Source organism: Vombatus ursinus, unplaced genomic scaffold (assembly GCF_900497805.2).
Source record: "Vombatus ursinus unplaced genomic scaffold, bare-nosed wombat genome assembly UNPS02000513.1, whole genome shotgun sequence".
Taxonomy (NCBI): domain Eukaryota; kingdom Metazoa; phylum Chordata; class Mammalia; order Diprotodontia; family Vombatidae; genus Vombatus; species Vombatus ursinus.
Genome location: NW_020940291.1, coordinates 46,626 through 55,039, shown reverse-complemented (window position 1 = coordinate 55,039; position 8,414 = coordinate 46,626).

The window sequence follows — 8,414 nt, the reverse complement described above, 5'->3', positions numbered from 1 at the left end:
ATCCTATTTTTCCTTATTTATACTTTTCTCTCTCCTTTCACCCTGTCCCTCCTCACTAGAGTTTAGATTCTGACCACCACCTCCCTCAATCTGCCCTCCTTTCTATCAACTCCCACCCCCTTTCCTTTCCCCTTTCTCCTCCTACTTCCCTACAGGGTAAGATAAATTTCTATGCCCAACTGAGTGTGTGTATTATTCCTTCTTTGAGCCAAATCCAATGAGAGCAAGGTTCAAACAATGTTCACCCCCTCCCTTCTTTCCTCTCTACTGTAATCAGTCTTTTGCACTTCTTCATGTGATGTAATTTACCCTATTCTGCCTCTCCCTTTCCTCTTCTCGCGGTACAATCCTTTTTTTCACCCCTTAATTTTTTATATCATCTCATCAAAGTCAACTTATACCTATACCTTCCATCTGTGTGTACTCCTTCTAACTGCCCTAATAGAGATATGGTAGTCAAGAATTACAAGTGTCATCTTCCCATGTATGGAAAACAATTTAAATCTTATTGTATAACATATTATTTTTTTTTTCTTTTCCTGTTTCCCTTTTTACGTTTCTCTTGAGTCTTGCCTTTGAAGATGAAATTTTTTGTTCAGCTCTGGTCTTTTCATCAGAAAAGTTTGAAAGTCCGCTATTTCATTTGAAGTCCATTCCCCTCCCCCTGCCCTGGAAAGATTCTGCTCACTTTGGGTGGGTATTTGATTCTTGTTTGTAATTTCAGCTCCTTTGCCTTCTGGAATTTCATGTTTCAAGCCCTCCAGTTCTTTAATGTAGAAACTGCTAAGTCCTGTGTAAGCCTGACTGTGGCTCCTTGATATTTGAGTTGTTTCTTTCTGGTTGTTTGAGGTACTTTCTTCTTGACCTAATAATTCTGGAATTTGGCTACAATTTTCCTTGGAGTTTTCATTTTGGAATCTCTTTCAGGCGGTGATTGGTGGATTCTTTCAATGACTATTTTACCTCCCAGTTCTAGGATATCAGGGCAGTTTTCCTTGATAATGTCTTGAAAGGTGCTGTCCAGGCCTTTTTTTTTTTAATCATAGCCTTATACAATAGTCCAATAATTCTTAAATTATCTCTCCTAGATCTGTTTTCCAGGTCAGTTATTTTTCCAATGAGGCATTTTACATTTTCTTCTATTTTTTCTTTCTTTTGATTTTGTTTGACTGATTCTTGATGCCTCATAGAGTCATTACCTTCCACTTTCCCAATTCTAATTTTTAATGAATTATTTTCTTGAGTTAGCTTTTGTACCCTCTTTTCCATTTGACCAATTCTATTTTTAAAGGAATTGTTTTCTTCGGTGGATTTTTTCCCCATTTGGCCAACTGTATTTTTTAAAGAATTGTTTTCTTCAGTCAGTTTTTGTACTTCCTTTTCCAAGCTGTTGATTCTTTTTTCATAATACTCCTGCATAACTCATTTCTTTTCCCAATTTTTCTTCTACCTATCTTACTTGATTTTTAAGATCCTTTTTGAGCTCTTCCAAGAGGACTTTTTAGGCTTGAGACCAATTCATATTCCCCTTTGAGGCTTCACATGTAGGCTCTCCGACATTGCTGTCCTCTTCTGAGTTTCCCTGTTTTGAGTTATCACCGTTATGATTAATAATCGTGTATTTCCCTCTATCCTATTTTTCCTTATTTATACTTGAGTTTCCCTGTTGCCATAGTAGCTTTCTATGGTCAGGGCGTTTTTCTGTTTCTTACTAATTTTTCAGGCTATTTTTTTTTTGACTTTTAAAGTTGAGCTCTGCTCCTGGGGCACAGGGGCCACTATCCCAAGCTTTTTATGCCAGGGGCCAGGGGCCTGGCCCCTGGCTTTCCACTCTGGGCCTCAGGTGCTTGCAGCTTACTCATTGCACTGGGGGTGGCCAGGCCTGTTGTGCTGGGGTTCTGGGGCTTGCAATTTGCCTTCTGCAGTGGGGCTGGAGGCCTCACTGCTGGCCTGCTGAGCCAGGACTGAGGGGCATCAGTTGCAGATCTGTGCTGTGGCTAAGGGCTGGCTTGCCTGAACACCGTCCATGCTGTGCCATGCTCCCCTTTAACCCAAGTGAGACAGACCTTTCATAAAGTTCATCTAAGTTATCTTACACTGGAAAATTGTTTTACTCCATCTTTTTGTGGGTTCTGTTGCTCCAGAATCCTTTTAGAGGCTTGATTTAATGTTTCCAAGGGAAACTGGGGAGAGTTCAGGTAACTTCCTGACTTCTCTCCGCCATCTTGGCTCCTAATGGTGGTCATTGTAAAGATATAATCAGCTCACATAAGAAACATCAGGTAGGGTCTAGAGGGCTAGCCTTGGAGTCACTAAGACTTCTTTCTGTTCAAGTCCTCTTTCTGACACATTTTAGCCATGTGATCATAAGTCACTGAAACTCCCCATGCTCCCAAATCCCTTTCTAACAAGATCAGCTGTAGAAGAACTGTAAATCTGTGTCAGTAGAGATTAGTGGAGGGAGTTTCCCCCGCAGTTCTCTACATTGATTAAATTCCTAGTCTGCTGATAGTGGAGATGCAACCTAGGTCAGTGAAAGCAACTTCGAAGGTAAAAGTACCTTGGAATGCTAAGGCAGAAATCACACTTGATGAGGAAAATCATGCTAACATTGCTCAAGCCCAAGAGATGACTTTCTAAATCCCATTATGTTCTGATGCTATTCTTACTAATGATACCTACTTCCAGCATAGGAAATTCAATACCAGCAGCTTGGTGTGACTGAGCTTATGATCCATATTTGATGCAAATAGCCTTTTGTGAGTGACTTAGTGTGTGCCATTTTTCAATTGAGATCAGGAGATTAATTAGGAGCTGATACTCCCACTTACTTCAGATGTCCAGTCAGTGTGGGAGGCTATTGTTTAATTCACTCTCCTTCATTTATCTAGCTATTATGTTTTCACTAAATGTCCTTTACTGCAGATATCCTGGGTCCATCTGATTTTGTCCATGAGACAAAATAACATCACAAATGCAGTTAGCATCATGATATCCCAGAGCTCCACGGAGGCCTGATGGCACCTATGCTATATTTGGGGCTTGTCCAGGATTATTTGTGAAATTAGTGTCTGTGGGAGACCATCTACCCTGTAGCAGCCCACATCTCTAACCTAGGGCACATGGTTCACTCTCTGAGCTGGTTCACTCATTCCAACCTGCCCTTGAGCTAGCAAATCCAGATTTCCAGAGAAGGACCACTTCCATGAGATTCTATTCAGACTCTCTCAGAGTAAGTCTGTGGAGGGGAATATACTTCTCCTTTCAAGTTTTCAGCCTCCCAAGTGATATACTTCTCTTTATATAAAACCAGCCACTCCCAATGATGACACATTTAGATCTTAAACATAATTATATATTTAGCCATAAGGTGAAAGCAACGATAATGACATCCCAGGTACACATGTATTAAAGTAAATGCAGGGATAATCAAAATAGCAAATCTACAATTAACCTGGACCACACTCTTCCACAAATACACTCAGTATCTGTGGGGGCAGTGTGAGTACATTTACAGAAACCTGTCAAGGAGGCATATGAGTGAGGAAAATCCATGTGACTGGGATGTCACAACTCTGGTTTCTCAACTCTAATATAGTCTTTCTGCCTTAGGCATTGTTCTTAAAAGTTCTTTGGTGAACATTACATCTGGGTTGGATGAAGCTTAGTAATTTTAGGCTGACCCTACTTGACTAATACATCAATGGATTTGATATCTCAGCCAAATTAGCCAATTCACTGGGCAACTTCTCTGATCTCAGCCACCAAACTCTGCATCGCTTATCTGAACTAATGCCTCTTGGCGACAGGTGACAGTATAGAGAAAGAGTCTTTAACACAGTTCTAAAATCTGTCCTTTCATCATTCTCTTATCTTTGCACTCAGATTCTGGGTCTTCTCTGTGAATAACCCAACCTTAGCTTAAAGTTGTTAATTCTCATCTGTTTGTGAGCAGATAAATGTATTTGTTCCATATCATAGGACAATTCTGGCATGCTCATTCCCTCAGTTATTAACCTAAAATGATTGAGGTCTTCCATTGTATAGATACACCTCTCTAGAGCACACCATGTTCTTCAAATGCTTCAGTGTTCAGTATCTTGTTGTTCAAAATATGTAACTGCTATCTCAGAACTCTTAGAGTAATAGCTTTTCTTAGAACTTAGGGAGGTCGTAAGCTCCAGAGAAATAAACTGTCAAAACTAACAATTCAGAGACAGTTTTTTTTCTCAGAAGCAGACATATCCTAGATTTCCTCCTCACATTAGGATTAATTATGTCAATCTAACTCTACCTGCCTACCTGCTTTAATGGCAAGAAACATATTAAAGCTTTCTCTCTCTCTGTCTCTTGTCTCTTTGTCTGTCTCTGTCTCTGTCTGACTCTCCTCTTAGTCTCCCTTCCCCTCTTGCCTCCTCTCCTCTCATCTCATCTTTTCTCCTCTGTCCCCTCCTCCCTCTCTCACTTCCTTTCTTCCCTTTTCTTTTCGCTCCTCTCCCCTGCCCTCCCTCTCCTCTCAATTTCTCTCTCCCTCTTCCCCTCCCTTTACCTTTCTTCTTCAAAGCCACATTCTTCGATGTCACTGTCATAGGCCAGACTTGTCTTTCAGAAGATTGTTATTCTGCATTAGCCTAGTTGTTATTGATGTTTTTTCTCTATTGCTTGAATGACATTTTCTGTAATGGTATTTGGAGTCAAGGGCAAAATAGTCCTGCTATGCTATGCATTCAGAGTCTGATGACATTTCATGGTTCTTGACCATCAAAGACTATTTTTTTTTGGGGGGGGAACTTATTGATAGATGATTATGGTATTATATGAGCCCTCCAGTACTCTGACAACCTTTGATGGGACACAATGAATGAGTTAAGGAAAATAAAGATAAAGGAGAAATGGCAACAGCATTATGTATTATGTCAAGTGCATGAAACAGTAGTATAGTCCTGTGTTTCCAGAATGGCAACTGTCCATAGGGCTATTTGGGAACCTGCCATTAACCTCCTCCTTCTCCTTCTCCTTCTCCTCTTTTGACCAGGAGACAGTGAGAAAATACAATGTGGTCCTGGTAAGATGAATAAGGTTGCTGTAAGATGCCTTTGGGGGAGGACAACATTCTGTTTCACACCTCATGATTCAGAAGCACTGCCCTTTCACCCGGCAATGGCCTGGTTAGTACACAGTCCTTAAGAAGCAGGCATCTTGTGGAAACAGTTAATAGGAGCAGACACTCAGCCATTTCACAGCACTATTCCATGGGACTCAGTGAAAGCTGTAATCATCTTCAGGGAGTCATTTCTGTACTCTAAATGAGGAAAGCTTTGCCACCGGGCTGGAGCATGTCCTAGACGTATTGCTGTAAACACCAATTTTTATTAGAGATTCTCAGGGCATATGTTTTTGACATAGTACAGGGATCTAAGAGGAAACGAGCCAAGTTCATAGCATTTGAATGCATGTAGGTGAAGGGTAGCCACTTTTATAAATCTGAGAGTGCTCTTAGAATGTGTATAAAGTTCTTGTCTTCCTTCTCACAGGAGGTAGAGTGATTACAGTTATCTCTTCTACACCGAGATTATCCCCATCGCGGTTTCACTATACTGCAGGTCGGCCTAAGAAATTAAGTGGGAATTTTGGGAGTTTTGAGGAAGTCTCAAATGACACACAAAGGCCAGTAAATGACACAGAAAAAGTTTAGAAACTCAGAAATCCATAAAATTTATGTATAGTATTGTATAACATCAACATATTTTATCTTTTAATACCATAATTCAGACTTCTTCTCTGGTACTAAGGGATGGCCAAAACATTTTATTCAGATTTTCTAGAACGCAGGGACACCCATGCCCCTAACCCCTGAGATGTGGAGTGGATATTTGCATATCCAAAAGTGAATATGTCTAATTTATCCTATATTGAGCTCGTTTGTAAAAAGTTGTTTGCATGGTGCCTCTCCCATTTTTAGACTTTGAACTCCTTGAGAGCAGGGATTGTCTTTGGCCTTTCTTTGTACCCCATATTAGGCATTTAATAAAGACTTATTGTCTAACTGAAGAAGGATGGAGAAACTTCTCCAGACCTCCACGATCAGGGTACTGTATATACTAAAGAGGAGGAGGAGGTTAGTGACAAGTTCCCAAATAGTCCTTTTTTTTTTTTAAGGCAATTGGAGTTAAGTGACTTGCCCAGGGTCACATAGCTAATAAGTGTCAAGTGTTTGGTCTGAGACTGGATTTGAACTCAGGTCCTCCTGACTTCAGGGCCGCTGCTCTATCCATTGTGCCACCTAGCTGCCCCCCAAATAGTCCTATGGACAGTTATCATTCTAGAGACAGACTTGAGTGCTCTGGGGGACTCTACCTATTGTCATGTATAACATATTTATCGTAGCTTTAAAGTGAAGAAAGAAGCTTTCTTTCCTCCCCCTATTTATCTGACCTCTGTCTCCTTTGCTGGCTCTTTCTCCAGATAATGCCCTCTAACTATAGATGTTTCTCAGGGTTCTGTCCTGGGCCGTTTTCTCTTCTTCTAAACTATATTTGGTGATCTCATCAGCTCCCATGAATTTAATTATCATCTCTATGCTAATGATTCTTAAACCTACCTTTCCTGCCCCAGTCTCTCTGCTGAGCTCCAATCTCACATCTCCAACTGCCTTTCAGACATTTTGAACTGGATGTCCAGTTCATCTTAAGCTCACATGTCCAGAACAGAACTTACTATCTCTCCCCTGACACCCTTTCCCCTCCTACCTTCCTTATTACTCCAGTCTCTCATCATTCCAGACCATGGACCATTTAGCCACTAAAGTAATTTTCCTAAAATGGAGGTCTGATCATATTACCCCTACCTTCTAAAAACAACAACAACAACAAAAAACTTTAGTACCTCTATTGCCTTCAGAATCAAATATAAAACCCTTTGTTTGGCATTCAAAGCCATTCATAACCTGGCCCTCTCCTACCTTTTCAGTCTTCTTACACCTTACTCTTCGTCATGTACTTTTTGATCCAGTAACACTGGCCTCCTGATTATTCCATGAACAAGACCCTCCATCTCTCAGCCCCACGCATTTTCTCTGGCTATCACCCACGCCTGGAATGCTCTTCCTCTGCTGCTCATTCTATTGACCTCCCCGACTTTCTTTAAGTCTCAATTAAAATCTCACCTTTGATAGGAAGCCTTCCCTAACACCTCATAGTTTTGGTATTTTCCCTTTTTATATTATTTTCTACCTATCTTGTATATAGCTTGCTTTATACATATTTGTTTGCAGGTTGGCTCCACCATTAAACTGTAAGCTCCTTGAGGGCAGGGACTGGTTTTTGCCTCCTTTTGTTTCCCTAGCACTTAGCACAGTGCCTGGTACATAGTTTAAAAAATGTTTATTGATTATTGATTAGTTGAGTCAGTATATCTAACAGGAAGAGGAAAAAGGTATGGACCCAGAGGATATGCTGAGGAAAAGACAGCAGAGCCTCAGAGTTGTAGGGGATCACCCCAAGTGGAAGCCCTAGATACTTAAGTAGAGGTCTACCTTGTAGACAGACAGACAGATGATCAATAGATAGTGAATTAGTAAACACATACTCTGTATCAGACACTGCCTTAATACAAATTGTTCGTCCTTCATTTTTAAGAAGACTAATGATATCACAGGGTGGTATTCTGACCTATGAATGAATTGGATTTAAGTGAGGCAGAGTTGCACCCAGTTGTCAGCCTCACTCTCTTTTCCAGAGTCATTGAAGTCTAGTGGCAGGATAAAAGTCAGGACAAGTGACGATGGCCTGAGATGCAGTGGATGACCTTGGTGTCTCTGATGTCTGACCCAAGCTCTAAGTGCTCCAGAGTGCTCCTTCAGCCACCTTCATGGCCATTGGAACAAATGGTTCTCATCTGCCCCTTCTACTGGGGGAAGTCTTCACATGTTTGGGGTAGACACTCTCCGAATTCACCAACGGATTTAAGGCCCATCAGTTACCCTCAACCTGGTGTAGCCTGTCTGCCAAGATGGTTTTACTGGAGCGTGGGTGCTGCACATGCTACAGTTTCTTGGAAATACAAGAAAAACAAAAAGACGGTCCCTTTCCTTAAGGGGTTTACGTCCTAATGGGGGAGTTAGTACACAAAAGAGAACTTGAAGAGTAGAACATGGAAGTCCAGGAGAACTCTGGAGAGCAGAGAAGCAGCTTAACCCAAATGAGGCTTGTTACTGAAGGAAAGAATGAGTGACAAGCATTTTTTAAACTTTTTTTATATATAATATTTTATTTTTCCCTAATTATATGCTAAAACAATTTTTTTGACATTTTTTTTTAAGTTTTGAGTTCTAAAATCTATCCTTCCCTCTTTTCCTGAGACAGTAAACAATCAGATATAGGTTGTACATGTGCAATCATGTAAAACATTTCCAT